We start from the raw sequence: 24,841 nt of genomic DNA on the forward strand, positions 1-24,841 counted from the left end.
TTAGCTATTGTTTTAATGATTCATGAGCTTACAGTTTTAAATTTCTCCCACAATCACCCAAGTTCCTCCATAGTAAAAGCCTGTCTACCCTCTGACTCCTCCACAGAAGGAGTCACTTCCTGAAAAGTAGTATTCTGACCCAAGATTCTCTTACCACCCTTTTCATTTCCAACTTTTGAGCAACCCTCCTCTAATTTTCCTTCTTTATAGTTCTATTCTTAGGATAGGGTTTAATACATTCTTCAGTCTTCCACCTGTTACCTATTAGTTCCAATCTCCATTCACATTGCCCTTTTCACTTGTGTAATTACCAGATCCTTTTATCTTTTCCTGCCCTCAAGGCAGTTTTTGAAAAATGAAAGCTCATTTACTTCTGCCTCTAATTGCCCAATATGCAAAGAAAAGCTATCTTTATTCTCCTTGCTAGCAAAGCAGCTTTTTCAAAGCTGTCAATAAGCGTCATGGAATTCTTAATTCTGCTATAATTTTATTGTCTCTAGCAAGGTCTTCGAACATCCATCATGCCAATTCTACAGGGTCAATGGGAGTTTTCTCCTTTTCCCAGTGAATACATTTCCCACATAAATTCTCTATAATGCTTTAGTTATAGAAAACCAGGGGCTTGTACCCAGCCACTCACTCACCTCAGGCTCTCTTTCTTTTACACACTTTTCCCTTCATTTAAAAAATACCAAACAAACTTCATTTCAGGGCTATTACAAAAAAAAAAATGCCTGCTAAATATTCCAAATATTCTGGGCCAGAATTAAATGTAATAGTCCTGGCTTGGGGCAAGAGGTTAAAATACAAAGAAATACTCGTGGACCATAAAGTACAATAAAATAACTTTACTAATAACAAAATATTTTTTAAAAATATAGTTTCTAAAGTTAAAAGCATCTAAAACATTATTCCTCTTCACTATCACTTATGGCAACCTGGAAGGCACTCCTACACATAGAAGGAGCTCAGATAACTTCTTACCCATTTTTCCCCTAAGCTGGGCCTCTTATAGTCCATGTGGCAAAAAAAAAAAAGGTAAATAACCTCCAAATCACCCCTTAAAGAGCCAGTTGAATCTACAAGTCTCCAGAACTACTGTCCATTCCCTAGGTCTGGGCAGGGTTGCCAAGGGGAAAAAAGAGTAGGGGAAGGGATGAAAGGCAAAGGAGAAAGAGATCCATAAGATATGGGGCACTACAACCTGGCCATTCATCCCCAGTGAGGATTCCCAGAGCTTCTGTGCAAAACAAATACAGCTCCTACCATAACCCTCTATAGCTACACTCCTCGTGAAGCTAATCTGTACCAGTGTGTCTTTTCATCATCAAACTCTGATGACTCTATCAAGTTGACAAGATATTTTTCTAAGCGTCACTTGAGCCTCCCATAAACTATTGACTATCATATTTATATTCTGTGTAATGTTTTCTCTATACTCTGCCTTTAAAGGATCTTGTCTTCTATGTGTACCCCTAAGTCTCTTGAAAGGGTTGAAGGAAGAAGCAGTCTCTTTGGAGTTTATGACCCAAGTTAGGATTGCCACCAGGGTATGAGAGGGTATATTGCAGAGTGGATCTAGAAGTTGAAAAGTCTTATTTCCCCCCTCTTTACCCCAGGCCTATAAAGGGGGGAGGGAGGCAAAGGAACAACAGCAACATGAACCCCTGGATTAGAGGCTCATCAGCCTGGCACCCTGGCTAAGTCTCCCTGGAGCAATGGCAGAAACTGCAAAGAGGCAAATTTAGGTTCGATGTCTGGAAAAATAGCTCCTAACAGAGCTGTCCAAAAATGGGCTGGTCTGCTTCCAGAGGTGGAGGTTCCCCCCTCTTTGCAGGTTTTCAAGCAGAGGCCACTGGTGGGGTATATTACAGAATGGTGTTTCCTTGCAGATATGGGACACACTAAATCACTGAGGCCCCTTCCAACTCTCAAATCTGTGGTTCTATGATTCCTTTGGGGGAGAAGGTCCTGATGTGATGGGTAGCACCGCCTCACACACTCCTCCATGTATACATCCCATTTGGAAGAAGAAGCCTGAACAGCAGCCCTAGTGGTCAGGCAGGGAGGCCCCAAGGAGGAGAGAACAGAGCCATCCCTACCCTGCTGCTTAGTCCAAGCTCAGTAACAGGAAGCCAGCTGGTCTGAGTGCCGGTAAATGAGATCCAGGAGATTAGAGGTCTCTATGCCTGATCAGAAACTGCTTGAAGTTGGAGGGCACGTTACTGGAAGAAGGAGGAGTAAATAAAGTCATACTCCTAACATATGGCCCTCTTGCTGTATGGGAAACTCAGCTGGGCTGGAGACACTGTTTGTGTTCCCTAGAGTCAGGGAGGTTCAGCTGGAGGGGAAGGGAAGGGAGGGGAAGACTGTAAAGGCAGACTGCTCTGTTAGTCAGAGACCCAGCATGGAGGGATACTGGAGGACTCTACAGATATTTCCCCATCCATATTCTCTCCCCGCAGATCTTCTACTCTCTCAGGGAGGCCTCTTGAAGGAGGGGAATAGACCAAGAGCTAACTCTTTTCTGCTCCTCACCAGTCTCCTCCTTCCCAACAGAGAGAAGTGGGTTGGGAATGTGACATTCCACTGGATAGATTTTCCAGGATTCCAAACCTGGTCAGACAGGTGAAGGGACCCCTGAAACAATGAGCTTTCTTTCTGGCCTTTAAATCCTCTGAAATCAAACTCCAGGGCCCCAACCCCTATCCCAAGTTTCCCATGAGTCTCTCTTTGGAGTCCTGATCACACCTAAAACTCACATGATTTTCTTTATTAGGTGTTTATTAGATCTAATTTATTAGACCTAATTTATTAGAACTTTTTGTTCCTTGGGAGAAGGGACCAAAGCTTAACACAGCTTTTCTGTCCCCCCTTCCCCAACCTGCTCAATCCCACCAGTCAAGGATGAGACCAAAGGTTCTGGCTTTGTCTCTTGCATGGACTAGAACAGGACCATGGAGTAGGCAGTTATGCACTTGACCCTGGGCTAAGTGTTCTTGCTTAAGTAAGATTCTTATTGCTATAAATAGTGGCTAGGCTAGGAGAATAAGTTAGGGAGAATTCAAGGAATAGATAAAGTGGTATCGTCAAAATAGAAATCGTTTTGAAGTCAGGATGTGGGTTCTAATCCCAGTGAACTGCTCAATAGCTGTATGACATTTCTCTTTTCTGAACCTCCCTTCCCTCATCTATAAAAATGAGGGAATTGGGTCAAAGGCTCCTTCCAGCTCTGCAGCTTCTGCTTCTATTCTTTCCTTCCACTCTTCCACATATAGAGATGAGCTATCAGTGAGCCTTGGATCATATGAGTGCCTGATTTAAGCTCTTTTCCCAGAGTGGGAATGGGTTTGTGCTGAGCTGCCCCAAACAATCTCATTGTTTCAACTACAGCTGGCTGAAGTGAGAGGCTCAGGTTTCTGTCAGGAGAGTAAAGCAAAGCCAAGTTTGGATACTTGGCCTTGGCCTCATTAGCTCCATACCATAAGTGAACTCAGATTTAAGAAGACTTTAAGACCTAGCCTAGGTCCTAAGACTTTACCCTGTTCCTGATTTTGTAATCATGTCAAATGACTAATGAATCTCTATCTTTGGTCAAAAGGATGCAGTGGGATGTTGATTTCAGCTTTCAAAAAAAAGTTGATGCCTTTTGTTTTTATGTCACATACATTTCTAAATATATTCCTCCCTGTCCTTATAATTTTCCTTAAAAAAGAAAGCCCCTGAACAAAACCAACCTTATCCCAGAGTTCTGACAGCACAGTATATGCAATACACCACACGTATACAATAAGGGGGGAGGGGTGCATTATCAGAAAGCATTTGATTGGCCTTATTGTTTGGGAAGGGCATTTCTACCCTTCTGTTTACCCTCTTCCGCAAGACCTATTCCAGGCTCTATCTTCAACTGTAATCTGTTGCCTCCCTCTATCGCTGTGGGGCCGGCCCTATATTCCCAGCAATGAGAGAGGAGGCTGTACTGATGATTTCCTGTTAGCTGCAGAACCATTACAGGAATATTCACAATGAAATCAACTGCCATTGTGTGTGTGTGGGGGGGGGGGGGGGCTGGGGGGGGATGTGTGGGTGTGTGTGGATGGGTGTGGGTGTGGGTGTGGGTGTGTGTTGTGTGTGGGTGCATGTTCAGGTGCTCAGGCACACACTCACACAAGCATGCACCCAGACATGTCCTCTTGCACTCACTGGAATCAAGGTGTGTATGTAGAGAGAATCAGCCAACACTCAGGTGGACTCAAAGCTCTCTCTTTTTCCCTCTCCCCCCTCCCCTTTGTTCCTCTCCCTGGGGAAGGTACTGACCTAAAGAAATACTACCAGTGAAGAGACAGAATTCTTTTGAGATTTCCTCCCAGATCTCAGTTCATCCACCTCCTAGATGGCAATAAGCTAGGAAAGATGATAGAGATCATCTGATCCAAGTCACTCATTTTACGATGGCATGAGCCTCCTTGGGTTCCCCAGTATTGACCCTGAGACTCCTCTACTTCCCAGGTTCAATAGGCTATTTCTGGATCACCACCTATTCAAATCCACAGCTGTGAGGCCACACGCCATGCCTTTCCCAGAATGACCCAGATGACATACGAATGAAAACAAAAAGACACTGAATGAAACAGGATAGCAAGGTAAAAACCAGGAAGTGAATAAGGTAATAAATGTTTTCACTCCCAGATGGTGGCTGCCTCCCATCTCCCTAAAGGAAACAATGAACCAAATCCCCATCCAATTTCCTCTCATCTCAAAAGTCACAAGAATTCCAACACTTTGTACACATTGGAGTTTGAGTTGGGCTTCTTAATCAGCTTTGTTTCACTAATTCATTACATGTTGTCTCCCCCAGATGACTGAGCACCTACACTTGAATTTGCCTTTCTTTGAATCCCTAGAGGTTTATGCACAGGTTACCTAGCTGGATGTTTCTTGCCTGACTGGGACTCAAAAGATAGAAATTATTGTTTGCTTTAGTCCTACTGTACTAAAGCCTTTGGGATCCACCATCACAGTCTAGATGGGATGCTAGAGATCAAGAGGTATTGGCCTCTCTTTCTTTCCAAGAGGTCACTGCTCTGATTTCCCATGCTGCTCTGCTCAGTTAGTCACCCTGCTTTCTGGCCATCAGCAAGTCTTTTATCTATATACTTAATGAACCCCTTCCTTGTACTACCCTGCCTCTGAAGACTCCTTACTCTGTATTTGCTAATACATTCTCCAAAGTATACTTTCTCTGATTTCTGTTTGCTATTAAATTGGATAAATAGGTTTCTGTGATAATTTTTAAAAATAATGAAAAGAAATTCAATACACAAAACATCCCCTTAATTAAAGAAATATGTATTAAGTATCTACCATTTGGTAGATACACTGAGGATACAAAAACAATAACAAAAACAAAAAGAAAAAATACCTGGCCTTAAGACGCTAATGATCTCCTGGGGCAATATTTATTGTTCACTCTGAGGTACCATCTCACACCTAGCAGATTGACTAATATGACAGCAAAGGAAAGTAATAAATGTTGGAGGGGATGTGGCAAAATTGGGACACTAATGCATTGTTGGTGGAATTGTGAATTGATCCAACCATTCTGGAGGGCAATTTGGAACTATGCCCAAAGGGCCTTAAAAGACTGTCTGCCTTTTGATCCAGTCATACCCAAAGAGATAATGAGGAAAAAGTCTTGTACAAAAATATTTGTAGCTGCGTTCTTTGTAGTGGCAAAAAAAAAAAAAAAAAAGGAAAATGAGGGGATGCCCTCCGATTGGGGAATGACTGAACAAATTGTGGTATCTGATGGTGATGGAATACTATTGTGCTAAAAGGAATAAAGAACTGGAGTATTTTCATGTGAACTGGATGAGCAAAAGGAGCAGAACCAGAACATTGAACACAGAGACTGATACAATGTGGCACAATCAAATGTAATGACTTCTCTATTAGCAGCAATGCAATAATCCAGGACAATTCTGAGGGACTTATGAGAAAGAACACCATCCACATCCCACAACTGTGGGAGTAGAAACACAGAAGAAAAATATTTCCTTGATCACATAGTTCAATGGGGATATGATTAAGGATGTAGACTCTTAGTGGTCATTCTATTGCAAATATTAATAATATGGAAATAGGTCTTGATCAATGATATATGTAAAACCCAGTTGAATTGCATGTTGGCTATGGGAGGGAGTGGGAGGAGGAAAGAAGATCAATCATGTGACCATGGGAAAATATTCTAAATTAATTAATTAAATAAATTAATGAAAATGTTAATGTTTATTGTTGCTCAGTTGCCAAGTGTTGTCCTTGGGGTTTTCTTGGCAAAGATACTCTGAAGTAGTTTGCCATTTCCTTCTCCAGTGTGTCCCCATCTTAGAGATGAGAATCTAAGGCAAATAGGGGTTAGGTGACTTACAGCCTAGTCAGAGTCTGAGGCCAGATAACATGTATGTTTACTGGTTAGCAAATGCAGCATGTTAAATGTTACACAAGCACACGGTGAAATTAATGCTTGGCCTTCTGGAAAGTCTAGTTCAAGCTCATCTACCCCAAAGAACAAAGCTCTATCTTGGCCCTATGCAGGTACCTAGATGGCACAAGTGGTTAAAGTATTGGGACTGAAGACACATCTTCCTGAGCTTAAATCTGACCTCAGACAACTTACCTGTTGTGTGACCCTGGGCAAGGCACTTAACCCTGTTTGCCTCAGTTTCCTTATCTGTAAAATGAGTTGAAAAAGGAAATGCAAAGTGCTGCAGTATCTTTGCTAAGAAAACTCCAAATGAGGGGCAGCTGGGTGGCTTGGTGGATTAAGAATCAGGCCCAGAGATGGGAAATCCTGGATTCAAATCTGGTATCAGACACTTCCTAACTATGTAACCCTGGGCAAGTCATTTAACCCCCATTGCCTAGCCGTTACCATTCTTTTGCCTTAGAGCCAATACCCAGTATTGATTCTAAGACAGAAGGTAAGGGTTTAAAAAAAAAAAGAAAACTCCAAATGAAGTCACAAAGAGTCAGACACAATTAAAAATTACTGAATAGGGCAAAATGCTTACCATGGGGGGGGGGGGGGAGAGGGCAGCTAGGTGGCTCAGCAGATTGAGAACCAGGCCCAGAGATGAGAGGTCCTGGGTTCAAGTTTGACCTCAGACATTTCCTAACTGTGTGACCCTGGGCAAGTCTCTTAATCCCCATTGCCTAGTTCTTACTGCTCTTCTGCCTTGGAACCAATACACAGTATTGATTCTAAGATAGAAGGTAAGGATTTTTTTAAAAATGACTGAACAGTGCTTTGTTGGCCCCAAGTATTTTGGGAACCTGAAGTCACATACCATTTTATATATCAGTGATTTAACAGGGGCCAGCAGAGTAACATAGCCACCATACCAGTGGCAAAGCAGGAACTAGGAGCCAGTAGTCCTGACTCCTAGTCCAGTGTTCTCTCCAACAAACCACACTATCTCCTTATTAATTAAATGGATGTTTAATAACTATCAGCTATTATTATTATGTACAGGATACTATGCTAGACACTAGGGGATATAAAGGCAAATAATCAAGTAAGATAATATATGTAAGTGAACAATAAAATGAGACTATGAATTTTAAGTTGGAAGGGACCTCATGTAGTCCAAGCTCCTTGTTTTACAGATGAAGAAACTGAGACAGAAAAGAAAAACAGATTGCTCAAGGTCACACAAAGTTATAATGGCAAAGAAGGAATTTGAAGCCAGATATCTTATTCTAAATCTATATTTAAAGAGTTCAGGAGTCTTCATATATAGAATACACTTTTCATAATTTAAAAATCCTATATTAATATCAGCTGTGATTACTATTGTTATCATCTGATTTTCCTTACATTTATCTTTTTAATTAAAAAATCTTTAAACCCTTACCTTTCATCTTAGAATTAATACTGTGTATTGGTTCCAAGCCAGAAGAGCAGTAAGGACTAGGCAATGGGTGTTAAGTGACTTGCCCAGGGTCACAGAGCTAGGAAGTGTCTGAAGCCACATTTGAACCTAGGATCTCCTGTCTCTAGATCTGACTTTCAATCCACTGAGCCACCCAACTACCCCCTATATATATATATATATCCTTATTCTTAGTCTTTGTAACAACTCTAAAATATAAGAGCAAGGGCTAGACAAATGGAGTTAAGTGACTTGCTCAGGATCACACAGCTAGGAAATGTCTAAGGTCAGATTTGAACCCATATCCTCCTGACTCCAGGCCTAGTGCTCTATCTATTATTCAACTTAGCTGCCCCTTTTCTTATCTTTTAGATGGAGTTCAAATAGAAACAAATCTGAGACAAGTCAAACAACCAATCGATAACCATTTATTTATTTTATTTATTATTTATTTTTAAGATTTTTCCTTTTTAAATTGAGTTCCAAATTCTCTCCCTCCTCAACTCACTGAGAAGGCAAGCAAAATGATATCAATTATACAAGTGAAATCATGCAAAACATATTTCCACACTACGCATATCACACACACACACAAAAACAAGAAAACTAAAGAAAATGAGAAAAGTAATACTTTGATTTGTACTCAGAGTTCATCAGTTCATTCTCTGGAGGTAGATGGCATTTTTTCATCATAAGTTCTTTGGAATTGTCTTAGATCATTGTATGGATCAAACTAGCCAAATCATTCACAATGAATTATCATTACAACATTGCTCTCAATGTGCACAATGATCTCTCTACTTCTCTTTTCATCAGTTCATATCGGTCTTGCCATGTTTTTTTCTGAACAATCCCCCTCGTCATTTCTTATAACACAATAATGCTCCACCAAAATTATATTCCACAATTTGTTCATCCATTACCCAACTAATAAGCATGCCCTCAAATTCCAACTCTGTTACCACAAAAAGAGCTGCTATGAATATTTTTGCATATAGAAGTCCTTTTCCTTTTTCTCTGAGCTCTTTGAGGTACAAGCCTTGTTGAAGTACTGTTGGGTCCAAAGGTATATATAGTTTTATAGCCCTTCAGTTATATTTTGAAATTGTTCTCCAGGATGGTTGGACCAGTTCAAAATTCCACCAACAATTTATTAGTGTACCTATATTCCCTCATCTTCCTCAGCTTTTGTCATTTTTGGTAGGTATGAAATGATATCTCAGAATTGCTTTAGTTTGCATTTCCCTAATCTATAATTATTTGTATAATTGAAAATCTGTTACCCTAAAAAGAACTACATTTCCCAGGAGCCCACTGACTTCCTATCATTATGTACTTTCTGTAGATAGGGGATATTAGCCAGGGTCATGGAAGGTCCCAGAGCTTTACTTCCTGTCCTGGGCTTGGTGGTGGTAAGGCAGGTGTTTGAACTGGCTGATCAGTCATGGGCACATGGTTTTTATTTTGTATCCTCTTTATTCCTTGATTTCTAATGATCTCTAATAAACCTCATAAAATATAATGTTTTTATTATTTGAGATATACTTTTAGATTTTACACATTTCAAGTGTTTTTTTAATATGACTATAAATATATTTGATATCTTCTTTTGAAAACTACCTATTCATATCCCTTGACCACTTAACAACTGGAGAATGGCCCTTATTTTTGTATATTTGACTTGTTAAAGGGATTTTCTTCATCTCTTCCTCTGTCTCTTTAAGAGGCAGGAAGAGTAGGAACTGATAGGTGTCTGTGAGAGAGCTGAAGATTCCTTTACCTAGGAGACAAGGAAGATATATAAGGAAGGAATCAGTTGACAGTTGAGCTTTTGCCTCTGGATCCCTAAAGAGCAGGAGTTTCTCTGAGTTTTACTACTGACATTTGAAGTATAAAATCTTATTTAAGGAAATTGTAGGTGGTGGCTATTTTATTAGTATAGGTAGGTAGGTAGTGAATCAAACTTAGATAGGGTAGGTAGTTTAGACTTGATCTGCCTAGGCAGAAGAACCTGTTCTCGAACACAGAATAGGGTTTTTAGAAATTTTAGTTAGGATTAGGCATTTAGGTATAGTCATAAGGTATTAGAGTATTAATCTCTCTTCTTCCTTTCTATTTTCTATCTGTTCTCAAATTAAACTGTTTTTATCAAACTGCTCTCCTCACTTTTGTCAAATTCCTACTAAATTAACCCTTACACACTCAATTCTCTATGTATTTGAGAAGTGAGGCCTTTATGAGAGAAATGTGCTATAATTTTTTTAAAATATGTCATTGTCTATGATATCATTCAGCAAAATGTAGTTCCCTGATTATCTCTTTTAATTAGGTATTTTTTTTTGCTTTCTCTTTGTCTGAGATCATAATTGCTACCTTTGCCTTTTTTTATTTTAGCTGAAGCATAATAGATTCTGTTCTAACCCTTTATTTTAACACTGTTTGTATCTTTATGTTACAAGTATGTCTTTTGAATACAATGTATTGTTGGATTCTGATTTCTAAATGATTTTGCCATTTGCTTCCATTTTATGGATGACTTCATCCCATTCACATTTGCAGTTATGATTACTAATAGAATATTTCCCTCCATCCTATTTTCTTGTTTGTCCACTCTCTCTCTTTATCTTGTCCCTCCTCAAAAATCTGTTTTGTTTCTGATCACCATCTCCCTTAATCTATCCTTTTTATGATCCCACTCCCCATCCCATGCTCCATATCTCTTACCTAAATGAGTATGTATATATGTTATTCCCACTTTGAACTAATTCCAGTGAGAGTGAGTTTCAAGCATTATCTACTACTCACACATGCCATTATCTATCTCTACTATAAGAGCTCTTCCTTGTGCATTTCTTTTATATGAGGAAATTTCCCCTATTCCTTTCCTCCTTCTCCCAGTGCATCCCTCTTTCTCACTCCTTCATTTAAAAAAATTATCCTAACATAATTGACTCATACATGCCCTCTGTCTATGTTACCTCCTTCTAAATGCCCTAACAATGACAAAATGCTTAGGAGTTACATGTATCACCTTCCCTTATAAGAATGTAAATAGTTTAATTTTATTGAGCCTCTTGTGATTACACTTTCATGTTTACCTTTTTATGTATCTCTTGAATCTTGTATTTAAATTCAGATGTTCTTTTCCATTCTGGTATCATCAGAAATACTTGAAAGTTTTCTATTGTATCAAATATGCATTTTTCCCTCTCTAGAATTATACTCAGTTTTTCTGGGTAGGTTATTTTTGCTTGTAATCCTAATACCCAAAACAGTATATTCCAAGTCCTCAGTTCCTATAATGTAGAAGTTGCTAAATCTTTTGTAATACTGTGACTCCACAATATCTGAATGGATTTTTAAAATTACTTACAGTATTTTCTACTTGACCCAGTGATCTGTGGAATTTGGCAATAATATTCCTGAGGATCTGGTGTGTGTGTGTGTGTGTGTGTGTGTGTGTGTGTTTATCTCTTTTCAGGAAGTAATTGGTAGATTCTTTAAATTTCTGTTTTACTCTCTGGATCTAAGATAGCAAAGCAGTTTTATTTTGCAATTTATTGAAATACAATATCTAGGCTCTTCATTTTTTTAAAACACGGCTTTCTGGTAGTCCAATAATCTTTAAATAACCTCTTCTCAATCTATTTTCCAGTCATTTTTTTCCAGTGAGATATGTTACTTTTCTTTTATTTTTTCATTTTTTTTACTTTGGTTTATTATTTCTTTATGTCTCAAGGAGTCATTAGCTTCCACTTGTCCATTAATTTTTAAGAAATTATTTTCTTCAGTGAGCTTTCATATATCTTTTGCTATTGGGCCAATTCTGCTTTTCAAAAAGTTCTTTTCTTAAAAAAAAAAGTTCTTTTCTTTAGTGAATTTTTGTTCCTCCTTTTCTATTTGGCCTATTTTGCTTTTTAAAGAAGCTCTTTTTGGGAGGCAGAGTCAAGATGGTGGCTTAGAGGCAGCAAAACTTCAGACCTCCATAGAACCCTTCCTCACTGATCAAAAACACAATGCTTCGAGGGGACTGAAAACTAAATCTAATGACAGGACAGAACTAGGAAACTCTCCTGCTAGACTTAACTTAAAAGGTATGTGTCCCCCTGCCCCAGCCTGAATTTTAGAACACTTGGGTTTAAGGGGAAGGAAGAAAGAAGGTCTCAGTAAACCTCCCCCACAGCAGTTACTGGAATCTCTGGGCTGGCAAGTGTGCTAGTCCAGAGGGAGTACCTTGCTGGCACAGCTGTGCCAGGTTCAGGGCATTGAACACAGGTGGCAGGGAAGCAGCTGGAGGAAAAGCATAGAGAAGGCAGCCTAGTTGCAGCAAAGATACTTCATCTTAACTGCCCCCTCCCCTTCTCAGGAGGTTTTGGCCTCAGGAAACATCCATCTTTGCATATCAACTCCACCCTAGCTCAATCTTACCAATACAGCAGATAAGAAGTCTTCAGAGGGTGGAGAAGCTCAGTCTCCAACACCCCTCCCCCAGACTGCTCTGCTCACTAAGCTCCAAGGGTGAAGGCTGTAACCAATACAGGCTACAACCTTGATAACAGGGTGGGAAGCCCAGCTCCTTTTCAGCTTCTGCTACCAGCTGGGGAAGATTTGAAATCAGGGCTCATCAATACCATCAATGCAACCTGACCAATCAGCAGAGCAGAGAAGAAGCCCCTTCAGTACAGAATAGCCCAAACCCACAGATCCAGCAAATAATCAAAGGAGCAAGATTACAGGAAATCACAGGGGGAAAGAAGGGGAAAATATGAGTAAACAACAGAAAAAGAAAAAAGAAATTACAATCCACAACTTCTATCCAGGCAATGAACAAAGAGCAAATGGAATGGAGGAGGACCAAGGAACACCAAGCAAAAACAAAGAAACTCCAGTGAATTGGACACTAGCTTTGGAAGAACTAAAGAAGCTCTTTTCTTCAATGAATTTTTACGCTTCTAAAAAACCAAAATGTTAATTATCATTTCATGATTTTCTTGTATCACTCTCATTTCTTTTTCTAATTTTTTTCTCTGTGACTCTTATCTCTTTGTCTTCCATTATTTCTTGTTGGGCTTCAGTCTGATTAGTGGTTTGTTATATTTTTTGTTCTCTTGGGGCCTTACTTGTTGCTGTTTTCACATTGTTTTTCTGAGTTTATGTCTTGCTCTTCCCTGGCACAGTATCAGCTTTTTGTAGTCAAGCTCTTTTTGGTTTTGTGCTCATTTTCTCAGCCTATTTCTTGACTTTTAACTTTATGTTAAATTTGGACTCTGCTCACCTAGGGGTGAGGAGGAACTTTGCCAAGCTTCAGGGATTTTTCTGCTACTATTTTTAAAGCAAGGGGGGGGGGGGAAGAGGGTCCTGTAAATTTTCAGTGCTTTCAAAGTGGTGTTATTATGGGATAGATGTGGTCACTGCTCTCCTAGTCTATATTCTAATCTTTACCCAGAAAGGGTCCCTGCTCCCTAAAACTGCAAGTTTCTCTTAGTCCTGGAACTGTAACCAGGTCCCTTGCTCTCCAAAAGTCAAAAGTGCTAATGCTCCTCTCTGCCTTGGAACTATGAACAGTACCCCTGGTCCCTGGTGATGACCCATAGACATTTTTCTCTGTTCTAGAACTATGACCCAGAACTGTTTATAAGCAATAGAGTTGCCAATCAGTGCCAACTATATCCAATGCTAGCAAAGGATGCCCTGTAATCTCTTTCTGACTACTTGTCTGCCATCTCTGCACTGAAAGTTCCCTGCTGCTATTCTTGCTGCTGCTGTTCCTGCTATCACTGTCACTGCTGCCATTGCAGCCAATTTCAAGGTCTATGTTTATACTACTGCCAAACTCTAAGCTAGCTCCAACCCTGATGTCACAGACCTTTCCTGCCAACCTCCTAAATTGTGTTAAGTTGGAAAAATGTCTCAATCTCACCTTTTATTCGTTCTGCCACTCCAATTTGAGTTGAGCTATTTTAAAGTTGTTTGGAAGGGAATGTTGAGAGAATTCAACTAAATGCTGCCTGTATTCTGCCATCTTGACTCCTCCTTTCAATAAATATTTATTAAGTACCTCCTTAGTACACTGTGCTTAGTGTTCTGGATACAAAAAGAGGCAAAAGACAGTCCTTGTCCTCAAAGAGTTTACAATCTAATGTGGAAGACAACATGCAAACAAATATACACAGAGCAAGCTATGTAAAAGATAAACAGGAAAATTATTAATAGAGAGAAGGCCCTGGAATTAAAAAGGATTGGGGAAGACTTGCTCTAGTAGGTGGGATTTTAGTTGGGACTTAAAGGAAGCCAGGGAAGTCATTAATTAGAATGGAGGAAAGTGAACATTCCAGGTACAGAGGACAGCTAGGGAGAATGCTCAGAGCCAAGAGAAGCAGTTTCTTGTTCATGGAATAGGTAGGAGGCCAGTGTAATTAAATTAAAGAATACATATATAGAGGAAATAAGGTATAAAAAGACTAGAAAGATAAGAAGGTATTAAGTTATGAAGGTCTTTGAACGCCAAACATAACACTTTGTATATGTGTCTGGAAGTAACAGGAAACCACTGGAATTTATTGATAAGGGAATGGCATGATAAGACCTGTACTTTAGAATGTATTGGAATGGGGAGAGATTTGAGGTAGGGAGACCCACCAGTATTTCACAATAATTCAGGTGTGAGATAGGACTCCCACTAGAATGGTTTCAATGACAGAAGAAAGAAAGTATTGGAAAGATGTTGCAAAGGTGAAATTATCACGCTTGCCAAAAGCTTTGAGATCATTAGGAAACCAGGATGTGAAGCTGAAGGATGAAAGGATGGTATAGAGAAGGTAAGAAAGATAATGAGCTCTGTTTTGTACATATTGGGCTTAAGATGCCTACTAGCCATCTAGTCAAAGATAAAAAAGGCAGTAAGAGAATGAAGACTGAGAAAAAGCCAATAGATTTGGCAATTAAAGACATCATTAACAACTTTGGAGAGAGCAGTCTTGATGACTGATAAGGTCAGAAGTCAGATTATAAAGAGTTAAGAAGAGAATAAGAGGAAAGAAAATAGAAGTTTCTATTGTCAATGACCTTTTTGAGGAGTGAGGTACAAAGGGCAGAAGAGAAAATGATTAGTAGTAGAGATGAAGCAATCAAGTGAGGATTTATTCAGGTTAGGGGAGACAGGCATGTTTGGAAGTAGCAAGAAATGAACTAGTTGAAAAGAAGGGATTAAAAAATAAACGAAAGAATGGATACAATGGATACAGAGCCAGGCCTAGACATGGAAGTTCATGGGTTCAAATCTGGCCTCAAATTCTTTCAAGCTATGTGACACTAGTCAAATCACTTAACCTGAATTGGCTAGCCCTTACTATTAGTCTGCCTTGGAACCAATACACAGTGTTGTTTCTAAAACACTAGGTAAGGGTTCTAAAAAGTAAAATGGAAAAGTAAGGATGAACAGAGGATGCAATCTGTTGGAGGAGATAGGATTGGGCAATTAGACTGGCATTCTTTTAGTAAGGATAAGGCCACTTCATCAAATAAGGCAAGAATGAAGGAGAAAGTGTCAAAAGACATTTGAGTAGTAGGAGATGGGGAAGAGAAGAGGAAGTGCAAGGTGAATGGACTCCAATTAAAAAAAATTTAAGCCCTTACCTTCCGTCTTAGAATCACTACTGTGTATTGGTTCCAAGGCAGAAGAGTGGTAAGGGCTAGGCAATGGGGGTTAAATGACTTGCTCAGGGTCACACAGCTAGGAAGTGACAGAGGCTAGATTTGAACCCAGGACCTCCCATCTGTGTAACTGGAAATCTTGTGCCTTTGAACTACATTTCCCAGAAACCCACTGACTTCCTGTCATTACATACTGACATAGACAGGAAGATATATTGGGTGGGGAACCTGGCCTCATGCTCTTTGCTTCCTGTCAGCAACTGTGGTGGAGTGGGCTGTTTGAACAGGTAGATTAACCATGAGCATGTGCTTTTATTTTGTTACCTTTTTATACCTTTATTTCTAATTATCATTAATAAATCTTTTAAAATATAATATTTTAAATTATTGTACATTAATTGTAATTTTTACACATCTCTAGACCTGGCTCTTAATCCACTGAGCCACCCAGCTTCCCCCTCCATTTTTTTTTTAGCCAAAATATAAGGCAATGTTCTGAGTTGAGAGGGGGAAAGGGCAGTCATAGGAGAGTTAAGGAGATATGAAAGTTTCAAAAGAAATTCTTTGGAGAGTGGGATAAGGAGTTGATAAGGAAGATATTGTATTGTATTGCCCAGAAGCAATGAGGACTCAGTTAAGGTTATGTAAACATTCTAGGATCAAATATAAACTCCTTTATTTGGCATTTAAAGTTATTTTCCACCAATTTCCTTCTTGCCTTCTTACACATTGCTCCTTTCCATGTATTGCTTAGTATTCCTTGCACATGATACACCATCTCCCATTTTTGCATTGACTGTCTCCCACGCCTTGAATGTTCTCCCTTCTCACTCCTGCCTCTAAGAATTTGTGACTTTCTCCCGGACTCAGCTCAAGGGCAACCTTCTATAGGAAGTCTTCCTGGTAACCTCAGCAGATGTTTTCCTTCTTCATACTGTCTTTCTTTTACTATATATGTATTTTACATGTGTAATATGGCTTTGCTAGACTTGCCCAGGTTACCTGAGATGAAAATACTCTGCTCATGAGAAGACATTCTGTGTTCTACTATATAGGTGGAAATAGCTTCTTTCCATTGTATGTGTAACTAGAAGAGGATGCCAGACTGAGACAGTCAGAGACATCCAGTGGGTTGAAGGTCCTATTCATCGGAAGCATGAGCTCCATAAACTGAACTGTGTGAGGCAAAGTCCACTTCCCTAATCCTTTTTAGGACCTTTGGTCCCAAGAATCAGGCTTGTTTCTTTTGTTCTTTTCTGTAAGATCCAGTAAGAATGGTCATGTCATTTTCTTCACCTTGGTTCAGTAATAGGTAAGTATGAAGGAGAAGAATGGTGGGAATGACCCAAGGCTGAGACTTGGTTGAGTATACTCAGCAATATGACAAGGGGCTAGGGATTCAAGAGAGGAGTTGAATTGGTTCACTAAGGAGTCAAGTTGGAGAGAAGAGGAGATAGTGGCTAGTGCAGGGAAGATGACCTGGGAGAGAACTAAGGGGCTAAGAGAATACACAGTGCAGATGAAGAGAAAGTTTACATAAGGAGAGGCAGACAGAGAGGTGAAAAGTCAATAATCACTATACCAGTATTATTCTTTTAAATTTAATGTTCTACAAACTCTTACTCAAGTTGATCAAATGTCCACTTTTTGTAGTTGAATAAAAGTATAACTTGTAGACTCATCTTCTGTAGTATTAATAAAAGCATCCTAAGTGCAACTCTAGATGCATACAGGATAGTGAGGAGGACATGAACCACACCTTATTCAATCCATCAGTAAGCATTTGTTAAGCATTAATTATATGTCAGGAACTGTGCTAAGTTATGATAATAAAAAGAAGCAAAAACATTCAAGGGGTTTACTTTCTCACATGGAAAGACAACAAATATAAATAGTTACATTTGTAACAATGTCTATTCTAGTTTCTTTTCCTACCTGAAGACCAGTTGGGTTACATTTCACTCCTTCCTAGGGTTCCCGATTACATTAAAGGGGTTTGGGGGATGTCTAGTTTCTCTACCCTTTGGCTCTAGCTCCCACCAATTGTGTTTCTCAGTTTAAGGGTCCCCTGCACCCTAGCTCCATTTAACCACTTACCTTTTACAGAAAATATTTTTCCAAAGGGATAGCAAAAACAAACATACAACCCTACACCCCATACCCACCAATTCATTCTCTGGGAAAAGTGAAAGATTAAGTTAGCACAGTTCACCAAGTTCCAAGGCTCCCTACATGGGCACCCTGACTTCTCAGGGTTTTGCTACTGGGCTGGCAACAACATCCCATCTGGAATCCTGCCTCCAAGGTCATCATGGCTCAAGCTCCAGGAACTGCACCACCTTCTCTTGACAATTGAAAAAGACAAATGAAACAAGCCTGATTCTTGGGACCAAAGGTCCTAAAAAGGATTAGGGAGGTGGACTTTGCCCTACACAGTTCAGTGCATGGCACTCATGCTTCTGATGAATAGGACCTTCAACCCACTGGAAGCCTCTGACTGTCTCAGTCTGGCATCCTCTTCCAGTTACACATACAATGGAAAGAAGCTACTTCCACCTATATAGTAGAACACAGAATGTCTTCTCAGAAGTAAAGTACTTTCATCTCAGGTAACCTGGGCAAGTCTAGCAAAGTCATGTTATTCATGTAAAATACATATACAGTAAAAGGAAGACAGTGTGAAGAAGGAAGATATCTGCTGGGGTTACCAAGAAGGCCTCCTTTATAAGGTTGCTCTTGAACTGAGTCTGGGAGAAAGTCACAGATTCTTAGAGGCAGGAGTGAGAAGGGAGAACATTCAAGGCGTGGGAGACAGTCAATGCAAAAATGGGAGATGGTGTATCATGTGCAAGGAATACTAAGCAACACAGAGCATGGAAAGAAGGAATGTGTAAGAAGGTAGGAAGGATGAATGACCTTGATTATATCAAATTAAAAAGATTTTGTAGAAACAAAACCAATGCAAACAAAATTAGAAAGAAAGCAACAAATGGGGAGAACATTTTTATAAAACTCTCTGACAAAGGTTTAATTTTCTAAATATATAAGGAACTAAGTCAATTTTACAAAAAATCAAGCCATTCCCTGATCAACAAATGGTCAAGGGGCATGAAGAGGCAGTTTTCACATGATGAAATCAAAACCATCAATAAGAACATAAAAGATTAGAGAAATACAAATTAAAACAACTCTGAGGTACCACCTTACACCTAGCAGACTGGCCAATATGGCAGCAAAGGAAAGTGATAAATGTTGGAGAGGATGTGGCAAAACTGGAATACTAATACACTACTGGTGGAACTGTGAATTGGTCCAAACATTCTAGAAGGCAATTTGGAACTATGTGCAAAGGGCTTCAAAGAATGTCTACCCTTTGACCCAGCCATACCACTGCTGCATTCTTTGTGGTGGCAAAAAATTGGAAAATTAAGGGATGTCCATCAGTTGAGGAATGGCTGAACAAATGGTGGTATCTGATGGTGATGGAATATTATTGTGTTGAAAGGAATAATGAACTGGAGGAATTCCAGGTGAACTGGAACGAATTCCAAGAATTGACACAGAGCGAAAGGAGCAGAACCAGGAGGACATTATACATAGAGACTGATACACTGTGGTATAATAGAATGTATTGGACTTCTCTACTAGCAGTAATGCAACGACCCAGGACAATTCTGAGGGAGTTATGAAAAAGAACGCTATCCACATCCAGAGGAAGAACTGTGGGAAGAGAAAAGCAGAAGTAAAACATAAGATCAATCACATGATTCGATGGGGATATGACTGGGTTTTGATGTTAAAAGATCACTCTACTGCAAATATGAATAACATGGAAATAGGTTTTGAACAATGACACATGTATAACCCAGTGGAATTGCTTGTCAGCTCCAGGAGGGAGGAGGGAAGGGGGGATAATAAATCATGGAACCATGGAAAAATTCTAAATTTCAAAAAAATAGGAAAAAAAAGAAGGTAGGAAGGAAACTGGTGAAGAAGAACATTAAATGCCAAATAAAGGAGGTTGCATTTGATCCTAAGTTATAAAAAGCCATTGGACTTTACTGAGTAGAGGGGCTGACACTGTCAGACCTATGCTTTAATAAAATCACTTTCGATGGCAAAGAACTGGAAAGCGAGGAGATGTTCATGAACTAAGGAATGGCTCCAAAAGTTATGGTACATCATTGTGATGGAATATTACTGTTCTGTAAAAAATGCTGAAAAGGATGGTTTTAGAAAAATGTGGAAAGACTCACCTGAAGTAGTGAAGAATGCAACAAGAAGAATCAAGTAAAATTATACAATAGCAATATCGTTCAAAGACTAACTGTGAATTACTGAACTATTTCAAGTGATATGAACATTCAAAGCAACTATGGAGGAATTAGGAAGGAAAATGCTATCTGCCTACAGAAAAATAACTGATATATGGAAGTATGTATATTGTATGGTTCCATGTATGTATCTATATCAAATGTTGCTCTTCTCTACTGCGGGATTGGGAGGGAGAAAGACAAATCACAATGAAAGTGTAACAAAAAATAAATTTAATTAAAAAAATTTTATAAAAGAAAATCACTATGGCAGCTGTCTGGAGAATAGGTATGGGGAAATATTTGAGTCAATTATAAGGCCATAATCAGATAAGGGGCAAAAACAGTCAATTAGGATGATGTCTGTGTGAGTGAAGAGAAGAGAACATATACAAGAGATATTATAAAGTTATAATTGACAAGATTTGGTGACTGATTAAAATATATGGAATGAAAGTGGAGAGTTAAAGATATGTTTGAGATTGTAAGTCTAGGTGACTGGGAGCATGGTGATTCCCTTAACAGAAATGAAGAAGTTTGGAATAGGGATGAAATTTAGTAATTAATTCTCTTTGAGACTTTTGAGTTTTAGATACCTATGGGACATCCAGTTGAAAATGTTCACTAGGGAATTGGTGGTGTGGGATTATAGCTCAGGGGAAATTAGGGATATGTATCATTAGAATTGAGAGTTATCATCACTTTTGTGCTCAATCCTATGAATCTAAATGGAAAAAGTGTAAGTGTCCATTATTTTTACAGTTTGGCTGAAACCTTTACAGACACACTAGTACACCACACATTATTACTCAATATTTTTTGCCCCCCACCAAGGGGTACCTTCACTTCAGTCATGGGGAGGCGACTGAACCCAGAAGTCATACCTTTCATACCTAGAACTTCAACTGCAAAGGTTCCTAGAAACAACCCATAATGGAAATGTTGATATTCAGTGTCGCCCTTCAACAAGTTTGGGTTTAGACCAGTAGCCTTATAGCGGTGATGAAAACAAGGATCATGGACCAGCTCACATGTAAAGGCAGAAAAGTCAGCAGGTCACAAAAAGAGCTTAAACCCACTCTCACCCTGTGTCCAGACTAACTTATGATGCTATGGGTTAACACAGATAAGCAATTACAATTGTAGTAAGAGAATAACACTTGATATTGTAGTAGGCAGCTAGATGGTACAATGGGTAGAAAATTGGGCCTGGAGTCAGGAAGACCCGAGTTTTAATTTAGCCTCAGACACTAGCTATGTGACTTTGGAAAAGGTCACTTCACCTCCATTTGCCTCAGTTTCCTCAACTATAAAATGGAGATAATAGCACCTACCTCTCAGGATTGCTATGAGAATCAAATGAAGTAATATTTGTAAAAGCATCTAGTGCAATGCCTGGCATATAAGAAATGTGTAATACATGCTAGCTTTTTTTTTTTTCAAACCCATACCTTACATCTAGTTCCATGGCAGAAGAGCAGTAAGGGCTAGACAGTGGGGGGTGAAGTGACTTTCCCAGGGTCAAACAGCTAGGAAGTGTCTGAGGCCAGTTTTGAACCCTGGCTACAGGACCTCCTGACTCCAAGCCTGACACTCTATCCACTGTGCTACCTAGATGCTCCTACAAGAGCTGATTTTTGGAAGAGATGGCAAAAATAGCTGTTCTAAGAAGTAATTTAGTAACTCTTTGACTTGTAAGCTGCTGACCAGCAAAAATGTCACGGACACACAATGGGGGTTAAGTGACTTGCCCACAGCCAAGAAGTGTCTGAGGGCAGATTTGAACCCAGGACCTCCCATCTCTGGGCCTGGCTCTCAATCCACTGAGCCACCCAGCTGTCCCCAAGATTGTCTTATATGAGGAAAGCAATGCCATTGCCACTGGATCCCTGAATATTGGGGAAGGGATTGAAGACTGGAATGGTGAGATGGGTACAATTTATGAAAAGCCTTGAATGCCAAAGAGAGGATTTTATATTTGATTTGGGAAGTGACTAGTTTGGTAACTTTTTATGAATTTCTCACTGAGATTGTTAACTGATAAAGTAGACAGATTAACAGAGCTGACTCTTAACTGGTTTGAATTGCTAGAGTTGCCTGGCACTATGAGTCTCTTCATTGACTACTAATGGGGTTAGCTTAAAGCCTGATAATTGCTGGTATGAGTCCTTGGCTCCACCTTCCTTTCTGTATGGTTAGAGGAAGAAGAGACAGAAGGAGACACAGAGCTTTTTCCTTCCTGTTGCTAGACAAAATCAGCCAGGGCTTACTTAACACTGGTCATTTTCTGATTGTACCCTCTCTGCATCCTTATGTATGTAAAGAGATATGTCCTGGCATTCCTAGATCACCCAACATGGAGGTACTCTCAGAGGCCCTTAGAGGGTACCCAGATTGCATAACATGGAAGTACTCAACTACCCTGTGAGTGAGGGGAGTCTCTTTTGATTAGCTGCATAGAATGAGAGGTTTTGCCTTTCAAACTGTCCAACCTGGCACAGTTGCTTCCTTTCCTACTTTGTCCAGCCCACAATATGGGCTCCATGAACTGAACTGATGAGAAGAAGAATTTCCTGCCCTAGTTCTCCCTTTCTTTTACCTCATCTCCAGAAATTGGGTCTGGGGGGGAGGGTATTGGTTTCTATTCGGTGTTATCCTTCTCAGTTTTAAGTGTGAGTCAGGACAACCTTGGAGTCAAGATTCCAGGTGGGATGTTACAGCTAACCAGCTTTGGCAGGGAAGCTCTAAGCTTCTGGAACTGGAGACCAAAGGGAATTTTGGACTGGGAACTGGAACTGTGCTCTATAAAAAATGATCTAAGGTAGTGGTATTAGAGGAGTAACTTTAATAATACCATCTAAAATACTTTATTTCTTTGCAAAAGTTAATCCAACTTAGTGACTAAATGGAATTAAAGTGAGGTGTATCTCTTCTTAATCTTGGGGGAACACCATTAATGGGAGCTGGAGCCACTGGCAGGGAGCCTAAATATCTCCCCAAATCCTTGAGGGTACTAAAGAAGCCTGGAAGAGAAGTGAAATCTAATATATTGGATCTTCAGGTAATGGAGGTTCTGATTGAAGTTCTGGAATGTGATTAATGCTTTCACCAAGAGATATTTGGGAAGAAATTTTGACCCTTTAAAGCAGTGATGGCAAACCTATAGCATGGGTGCTAAAGATGGCACACTGAGCACTCTCTATGGGCAAACCCTCCCCCCACCCCAAGTTCATTACTAGAAAGGCCCTCAGAGGGACTCAGGTGGAGCTGTTCCCCTCCCCTTCTCCACTGTGCCTGATGACATTTTTTTCACATCCCCCATCCCTCTGCCCAGCAGCACAATGGGAGGACACAGGGATAAGGTGAGCAGCTCATAGGTGGCAGAGCTGGAAGGGAGCAGAGCACTCATACCACTCCCCTCCCCCTCTCTATACTTACTGAGGACATTCCTTACTTCACCTTCCCCTCTGCCTAGCAGCCCAATGAAAGTGCTTTCTCCCTCCCCTGTATGGGGTAAAGGGGTGGGGGTGGGGGATGAGGTACACCTGGTACTCTGTGTGGGAGAGGGGTGTGGCACTCTATTTCCAAAAGGTTCACCATCACTGCTTTAAAGTAATGCTATAAGAGTCTAAGCAACACAGTAGATAGTCTTGAAATCCTTAAAGATCTGAGTTCAAATTTCACCACAAACACTTATTAGATATGTGACCCTGGGCAAATCATCTAATCTATCTGTCTCAGTTCCTTCATCCATAAAATAATAGCACCTACTTCCTGGGGTTGCTTTGAGAATCAAATAAGATAACATGTATAGTGCTTTGCAAACCTTAAAGTACTATATAAACAAATATAATTATTTTCTCTCTTTCAGTTTGAGGTCAGGCTCAGATGAGAGAGAGAGACATTGTTCCTATTTGAATGTCCCCAAAACAAAAGAGATGTTCCCAAGTCAAGTTACTTATAAGTAAGAGAGTAAAAAAACATAAAGCCCTTTGAGGTAGGTGAGAGCTGAATAAAGGATAAGTTTCACATAGAGTTGTGGTGGGGAATCTCAGAGGCACTTAGGTGAGTTATTCAGTCATTTCAGGCATGTCTGACTCTGTGACCCTATTTGGGGTTTGCTTGAAAAAATACTGGAGTGATTTGCCATTTCCTTCTCTAGAACATTTTACAGATAAAGAAACTAAGACAAAAAGAAAAATAACTTGCCCAGGGTCATACAGCTAGTTAGTGCCTGAGACCAGGTTTGATTTCAGGAGTCTTTGTGACTCCCAGCCTGACACTGTGCCACCTCATGGTAATGCTACATCCTGAGCAAACCTCTACACACACACATTGGTGCTCAGTCATTCCCAACTCTTTGTGACCCTGTGGATCATAGCATGTCAATACTAGCATGGGGTTTTTCTTGACAAAGATACTGGAGCAATTTGCCATTTCCTTCTCTAGTAGATTAAGACAAACAAGAGATTAAGTGATTTACCAAGAGTCACATAGAGTAAGTGTCTGGGACTTGACTTGAACTCAGGTCTTCTTTACTCCAGGTCTGGTGCTGTATCCACTGAACTACTTACCTGCCTTGATACATATATATACACACATACATACACACACATATGTGTATATATAAATAGAATATATGTAATTTCCAATGTGTGTGGTCAAAAGATATGAATAAGCAGTTTTTAGAGAAAGAAATCCAAAGAATCAACAGCCACATTTTTAAAAAAATGCTTCAAATAACTCATAATTAGACAAATGCAAATTAAAGCAACTCTAAGGTTCCACTTCACATCCATAAAATTGAGAAAGTTGACAAAAAATGAAGATGATAAATATGGGATTGACTGGGAAAACAGATACATTAATTCACTTTTGGTAGAATTGTGAACTAACCATTCTGGAAAACAATCTGGTACTATACTCAAAATGCTTCTAAATTGT

The 24,841-nt window shown here is 39.7% G+C and overlaps 1 long non-coding RNA gene across 2 annotated transcripts in view; it reads left to right on the forward strand.

Moving 5' to 3' along the window:
* The window catches only part of LOC103102752 (uncharacterized), a 76,107-nt gene that overhangs the window by 38,170 nt on the left and 13,096 nt on the right, over positions 1 to 24,841 (forward strand). For both annotated transcript variants that reach the window (XR_008916456.1, XR_001628146.2), the window contains exon 3: positions 4,510 to 4,643. This is a non-coding gene — a long non-coding RNA (uncharacterized LOC103102752). The remainder of the gene's footprint in view (positions 1 to 4,509; positions 4,644 to 24,841) is intronic.

This window comes from Monodelphis domestica, chromosome 2 (genome assembly GCF_027887165.1).
Source record: "Monodelphis domestica isolate mMonDom1 chromosome 2, mMonDom1.pri, whole genome shotgun sequence".
Classification (NCBI taxonomy): domain Eukaryota; kingdom Metazoa; phylum Chordata; class Mammalia; order Didelphimorphia; family Didelphidae; genus Monodelphis; species Monodelphis domestica.